General features: G+C 36.1%; 1 long non-coding RNA gene across 4 annotated transcripts; it reads right to left on the reverse strand.

Annotated features, from left to right (window-relative positions):
- Positions 1–2,272: 2,272 nt before the first annotated feature.
- On the reverse strand, positions 2,273–6,577 carry LOC117274786 (uncharacterized). 4 transcript variants are annotated; one of them, XR_011408227.1, is made up of 4 exons: positions 6,260–6,577; positions 6,077–6,134; positions 4,530–4,639; positions 2,273–2,531 (listed from the first exon to the last, which is right to left on the reverse strand). It is a non-coding gene; the product is annotated as an uncharacterized lncRNA (long non-coding RNA). The 4 variants fall into 4 exon arrangements; XR_011408228.1 differs by having other exon boundaries at positions 4,530–4,647; positions 6,233–6,574; XR_011408226.1 differs by having other exon boundaries at positions 4,530–4,647; positions 6,260–6,510.
- Positions 6,578–7,866: the final 1,289 nt, after the last annotated feature.

The following is a 7,866-nucleotide window of genomic DNA, read 5'->3' on the forward strand; positions in this document are numbered from 1 at the left end:
AACCATCAAAACTCTAATTCGGAGCCATTAACACATAAGTCAACATCTGGTCAATCTTTTCTACTTAAGCTTCCAACCTTGAGACTAAGTGTCTCAACTCATTCCGAAACATCTCCGGAACCGAACCAACTACCCCGCCAAGTCACATAACGACAATTGAGCATAAAATAATAAGTAAATAGGGGAACGGGACTACAGCACTCAAAACAACCGGCCAGATCGTTACATCTTATCCCTCTTAAACAAACGTTCATCCTCGAACGGGTCTAGAAACATACCTGGAGTCTCAAATAGGCGTGGATATCTGCTCTGCATCTCCCGCTCGGTCTCCCAAGTAGCCTTATCGACTGGCTGACCTCTCCACTGCACCTTTACTGAAGCTATGTTCTTTGACCTCAAATTTCGAACTTGTCGGTCCAAAATGGCCACCGGCTCCACATCATGTCAAATCACCATCCAACTGAGCCGTGCTGGAGTCCAAAACATGAGACGGATCACCGACATACTTCTGGAGCATAGAAACATGAAACACTGGATAAACACTCGATAGACTAGGCGGCAAGGCAAGCTTGTAAACCACCTCTCCAATCCTCTGAAGCACCTCAAACGGACTAATGTACCGAGGGCTTAACTTTCCCTTCTTGTCGAACCTCATAACACCCTTCATGGGTGAAACTCTGAGTGGTTGTGATGACCTAAAAGGTCATCTTTAAATTTAATAATTAATTATGTGTTCTAAGACCTTAAAAAGAACTATTCATCATTCCTCGAATTGCGTGCGCAGTACGTATAATTTTCTGGAAAGCTTTTATGTGAAAATGGATTAAAATATGAAATAGAGCCTTAAAATTTAACTGAGTTGACTTTGGTCAATATTTTGAGCAAACGGACCCGGATCAGTATTTTGACAGTTCCGGTAGGTCCGTATCGTGATTTGGGACTTGGGCATATGCTCGAAATTTAATTTGGAGGTCCCTAGCTCAAGTTATGACCATTTAACAAAAACTAAAAATTTAAAGGTTAAAGATTTTCAGGTTTGACCACGGAATTGACTTTTTGATATTAGGGCCGAAATCCGATTCTGGAAATTGAAATAGCTCTGTTATGTCATTTATGACTTGTGTGCCAAATTTGAAGTCATTCCGGATTCATTTAACATGTTTCGGCACAAGTTTTGTAAATTGAAAAGTTTGAAACTCAAAAGTTCGAATCGAGGTGTGAATTGTAATTTCGATATTATTTGATGTGATTTGAGACCTCAAGTAAGTCTGTGTTATGTTTTAGGACTTGTTGATATATTTGGTTGAGATCCCGGGGGCCTCGAGTGAGTTTCAGAGGGTTAACGTATGGAATTTGGACTTAGAAGAAAATCTGATGGTTTCTGCCATCTAATGTAATCGCACCTGCGGAATTTCCACCGCAGGTGTGAGCTCACAGAAGCGGACCTTCCATCGCAGATGCGGGACCACTACTACAAAAAAAGGCCTTTGGCGGCAATAACAATTGCCGCTATATCATTTACCGGCAATTGGTGTTTAGCCGCTGAAGTCGGGATCGGTAAAGCCGTTAGCGGCGTTTCTCACAAAAGTTGGTAAAGGATATGACTTATTGCCGCTAAAACGCATTTCCTTTAATGGCAAATATTTGCGGCAATTATGATGGTTGCTAAACCCACTCTATAAAAGGCTAATAATGCTCCTTTAACGTCCATTCTTATAGCTGCTAAAGTTAAAACAATTGTCGCTAAAAGTCCATATCTTTAGCGATAATTGTTGTGGCAATTCTGATAAGAGTGGGTTGCTCTAGTGGTGAGCATCCTCCAATTCCAACCAAGAGGTTGTGAGTTCGAGTCACCCCAAGAGCAAGGTGGGAAGTTCTTGGAGGGAGGGAGCCGAGGGTCTATCGGAAACAGCCTCTCTACCCCGGAGTAAGAGTAAGGTCTGCGTACACACTACCCTCCCCAGACCCCACTAGTGGGATTATACAGGGTTGTTTTGTGGCAATTAGAGTGGCAACAATATCTCTTCTAAAAACGTATTATTATGCTCTTTTAGCGTCCATTTTAATGGCTAGTAAATTCAATTAAAATGCCACTAAAAGTCATCTTTAATAGCAATATAATGGCTACAATATTCCTATATAAACGTCTTAATGTGCCCTTTTATCGTCCATTTTATAGTCAGTATATCCTGTTAAATTGGCGCTAAAAGTCACAAGCTATAACGGTAAGTTTAGCCACCATTAATATTAACTACTACATTCGATCAAAAAATAATGCAAATAACAAAATATATCAATATTAATTCATCAAACCATAATATATCTCATTAAATCTTAACAAATAAAAGGAAGTACTTCTAAAATATTAATATCACAGTAACTTAAAAAATAAACTTAAATTATTTGAACTAAATAGCTAATGTCATTACATAATTAATCTTAACGAATTACAATCTTCAAATAATTTCTGCAACTCTTCGTCATATTGAAATCTTCCACCCGCTAAATTATCGAACATCAGACTGTATGACCTGAAATTATAAAATAACTATGACAATAGATGAAATACAATAATCATCAATTCCAGGCTAGTTGGAGCTTGCTTGAAATTATTATTCGACAAGTCAATTCTTCCACATAGTAAAAGAGAACACACAATGCTCATGCAATGTCGGGAAGAGAAACTGCGATAATAGTGAACTGACCGAGACAGTGTCAGGAGCAACTACATCATACTACATGGGACAACCAGTCAGTTTGGATCTTTGTCATGTACATGTATTACAAAGACATTAAGAAATGATAAAATGGAATAACAAAATAACAAGAACATCAATATGAGAGATGATATGGGACTGGATATTTTATGTCAAAAATACACAAAGCAAAACAAAGTTGACAAAACTCAATTCAAGCTAATGGTTGCATGAATTCAAACACTGTAAAATTAGGTTAGATATACAGATAGAATTAGAAGGTGAGAACTGCATGAAATCTATTGCTTTGATGAAACTCATGAACTGCATCTCTTCAAAGACAGGGATTAAACGAATGAGTCCGTAGAGACTTTCAATACATTAAAGTTCCTTTTAAAGACATGACTTTCCTAAGATGTATTTCAGTCATGCATGTCTGTCTTAGGAAAGCATAAAGAAGGCTTTTTAAAATGCCGATTAAAGTAACCATTGTGTGATAATGGAGAAATAACTAGCAGGAGTAATTTATGTTACCATCTCAAGAAAAAACTAGCAGGAGTTGTTTTTGCTTTCTATCAGCCAAAGCATATATTTAACCATTTAAGCACTTCATAACACTACAGTAATGTTAGCAATCTTTGAGATATCACATTATTCAGAACTTGGCAATAGCTATAATGACTAATGCATATTGACAATAAAACTTGGCAATAGCTATGATGACTAATGCATATTGACAATAAAAGTAGCAGCAGTGACACAATAGTTAGTGGCAGCTGTAACAAGCAACTCATTCCTAGCAGAATCTGATAATAAATCACCCACTTCTTCAATTAAGAAAACAGATAAGCCCTTTATCATAATTAAAGACCAAATTTGAATGATAGCATCTACTAAAGCAAGAACTGAGTTCCATACTATTTCAATGAGGTCGATCTAAAAGGAAAGCATGAACTCCTTGAGAAATTTGACTTCTAAAGTATATTCCTAGTATACCTAGTTAGTCATATGACGTAGAAAAAACAACTTTACTGCTTCATGAAAGATATCATTAAGTAACTGTCTAATGCACAGCACCATCAGACCAACAATCCGGGCAGTGGAAAGATAGGTTATCACAGCAGCGAACTAACTATTTGTTAAATACCAATCTACACAAGTTCATGGACTTTCTATGCCTAAAAGCAGACCAAACTGTTGCAGCTGCAATGGATCAGATGCCACACTAAAGCAACTTGTTACTTGTAAGCAACACATACTTAAGTAGAATATTCAGATAATTGATTCAAGGCCAAATAATTCCTATAGTGCTATTGAATGTAGTCATGTACTGTCACTGTATGGCCCGTGACTGCTCTGTCTCGTAGGTCGTTCACAATTGAAATTTTCAATGGTATCTTAATCTTAAAAGAAGTTTAAAAAATGGGTTTCAACTATTGAGTATTGACTGGCTTTTTTAAAATCAATAATAAGAAATAAATGAACCTCCTTTACCACAACTATTTCAATGACATAGAGGAAACACTAATACTGTAAGGACTGGAACAAGGACATGTAATCTACGACCCATTTAGTATAATCTCCGTATTAAACCGCACTCTATTATCTGATCACCTTAATAATGATCATTAAAAGATTATTATTATTAGAAAGAAATTCGGAATCACTATAACAATAAGTACTTCAAATATTTAGTCCACTTTTTAATCCATGAGCTTCTTAATCTCCGAGTATTACAATATAAGTGTAGTATCTTATCGTTATAATACCATAACAATTATATTACCATCTTAGAGCACACAAAAAAGAACGGAAATAAATGGATGAACTAACTTGAAGTTGGTGAGGAGAAGCACAGCAACCACGGGCTTGAACACCAATAAGAGCTTCAATTACATCATTTTCTTCTTCAGGACAACAACAAACTTTGACTTCTTGTTGGTCTACAACACTATTAAAGAGTTACTTCCATAAAGCATGTTAGAAGAAGACCAAGTCATCAAGAACTAAAAAGGCAAAAGATCATTAATGTAGTATATTTTTTGGCTGAATATAGCAATGTCTGTATTAAAGAAGGAAAATGGGCTAAGAGACCTATCATTGCAGGACTCAATTCAAATCCTAAAGACATCATGTTATCAAACAATATCTTCCAACACCTTAATCAGCTATAGAATCTTAAATAGTTTGAATAAATAGACATTTCACTATATGTAAGTATGTATTACAATAATCTTCACAACCCATGCTCTCAAGATATGTCAACAATCTTACCATAAGTTGAATATGAGGACAAAATTGTGAAGTACTCTGAAAACTCCGCACATGTTTGTGAGGATTTCCCCATAAAACCATCAGATATGAATGGACTTCATATAATTTTCAAGTAATATAATCTAATGTATAGTTAAAACCCACATTTAAATTCTAATCTATAGTTATATATAAACTTGCAAATTTGGACTGAAACTAAATCATCAAGCTACAGATGCATTGACGAGCCTGGTATTGTTAAATATTGTTTCTTCAGCTGAAATTTGTCGTTTAACAGACTGCTTCGTATTCCCAGTAATTTAACAAATATACAGATAATAAGTATCATGTTTTAGACGAATAAGAAGTATTCTACAGATTAGTTACAACCTCGGTCCAATCCTTAGAGATAGACTGATAGGTGATCAACTGTCCCTATCCTTTGGCAATTGGAATCAAACAAGAACTTGAGTTAAATATTCTAACAAAGTCTAGTAGCAATTAGTATATCCTGTTTGTTTAAATGTTAAGAGTCAATTTGGTGATCAAAACCAAATGGGATTTTATAGAGTATTTGTGCTTAAAAATAGGAACTTTATTCCCCTATCATGTGGAAGCAATTGGATTACTAAGCTACTAAAATAGTTGACTGTACGTCTTGCAGTCCTCAAATAAAACAATACTCAAGTAAAAGATTACTCTCCTTAGGGACCCTTCAAACCAGAGAAATAAAGGCGCACACAAAAGCAAGAAAAAGAACCCATCCGCCTCTAACAACACTCTATATATAAATATCTATATATGCATGAATAAGTTACTACATTAATAAATAGAAAAATTCAATTTTAATTTCAACAGGGGATAGGAAGGCCAAAGGCAACAATAGAGACTCGGAGAGCAAGACTTTGTTAGCTTTCCTTCCCAATAGAGAGGTAGATGAGCTCTGCAGCCTAAAAGTTTAGACAATTCTTTATAAATTTCATATGTATAAGCACCAAGTGTTCTTCTTAGCTATTGTTTTACATTTTAAAGCATCCCAAATTCATAAAGAACAGTTAATACAAATCAGTAACTGAAAAATAGATACCAAAAGGGGAGAAAAGAATCTCAAACTACATCACTAATACCTCTGAAATTCACCACTCTCATGTAAAATCAGATCCCATCAAGCAACTGTGAATAGAACTGAGAAAATCTAACAAACAGTAAGAAAGCAAGAAGTACAACACAAAAAATGAATAGAATCTACACTGACAGTGAATAAATAAAGTAAAAAGAATTACCAGAAGTCCAGATCTGAGAGATCGTACCTCGATTTTCTTTTAGTTCGAAGCCACCAAAAATTGATTTTTTCTTAATTTACTCATGTGTGGCTTACCCTCTTCATTTATTTATTTGCTGCATCTCAGAATGTTCTTTTACGGTAGATAATCAGAGAGATGAGTTGGGTAACCAAGGATGGCGGTCGGCGTTAGTGAGATATCGATTAGTTGGGCAGCGGCGTCGCACGATGGAGGACCTTTGGAAAAACTTTTTCCTAAAATTATCCTTAGTTCGTGATTTACAATTGGAGGGAATATGTGAATTTTATGAGAAAATATTGGTGGGAAAGATAAAACATTGACTTCAATTAGTGATTATTAGGGGCCATTCTTTTAAATTGCCAGCAAAAAGGTAGTTTCTCCCGGCTAATGTGCATTTGTCGGTAATATCCCTTTGTCAATAATAAATTAGTGACAATTATCTAATTGCCACTAAATAATTGTCGCTAAAAGTAACTAATTGCCACTAAATAATTGCCGTTAAGCAATTAACTAATTGCCAATCAACTCGGCTGGCCTGCGGTCTTCGTAGGTGCGGCCGTTTTTGCGCAAAAGCGCGACTGCAGATGCGGTCCTAAGCATCGCAGAAGCGGAGGCTAGGCAAGTGAGGTTCACAAAAGCGAAACTCCTTCCGCAAAAGCGGATGCGCAGGTGCGAAAATGTCTGGGCAGTATATAAATTGAAGAGTCCGATATTTTTCTCATTTTTAGACATTTCAAGCACGGATTTAGGCGATTTCAAAGGGATTTTTCACGACTTTGAATTGTGTAAGTGTTCTATAACCAAAAGTGATTATATTTCATAAATTCATGTCTATATTCATCACTTATTTCGGATTTAGATGCAAGAAATTGGAATTTTTGTAAAACTTTCCAAAAATGAAAAATTATGATTTGAAGGTCCATTTGACATCGGAATTTGATTTTTGTATGGTTGGACTCTTCTCGGAACGGGTTTTCGGATTTCGTAAGTTTTTTCGAGATTCGAGACGTGGGCCCCACTGTTGATTTTTTAGATAAATTTCGGATTTTAATTCGGAAAATTAGCAAATTCATATGGAATTAATTCCTACGATTTGTATTGAGTATATTGAATTGATTATGAATAGATTTGAAGTTTTTAAACACGAATTCGCGAGGCAAAGGTTTATTGGATTATTGAATTTGGTTGCAAAGCGAGGTAAGTGTCGTGGTTAATCTTGACTTGAAGGAGTAGTGTCGCGCCCCTTCTTTCTCGCGAAATCGGGTTTCGACACGTGACAACTCTTTTAAAGGAAGGGTGTTAAAAGAGAGAGTCGCCACCTAACGGGTTTGAGGTGCGTTAGGGCACCTATTTGCAAATAACTCTAGTTTAACCAGTTTGCGTCACCAAAGATCGGGTAAGGGCTCAAATTACCTCGAGGAGAAGGTTTTAGGCATTCCTCGAGATCCACAACTGCGGGTCCCGACTGAACTCGAATTATATGAATTAGTCAAAAACAAGAGGGAAAGACAAGAAGTTTGGGCAATTATCAAAAGTCTACAAATAAACACAAATAATTAACTTTAAGACAAGATGGGGAATCCTAAGTTTTTTAGCCTAAAGGATCACCCCGT

Source organism: Nicotiana tomentosiformis, chromosome 1 (genome assembly GCF_000390325.3).
Source record: "Nicotiana tomentosiformis chromosome 1, ASM39032v3, whole genome shotgun sequence".
In the NCBI taxonomy this organism is placed as follows: Eukaryota; Viridiplantae; Streptophyta; class Magnoliopsida; order Solanales; family Solanaceae; genus Nicotiana; species Nicotiana tomentosiformis.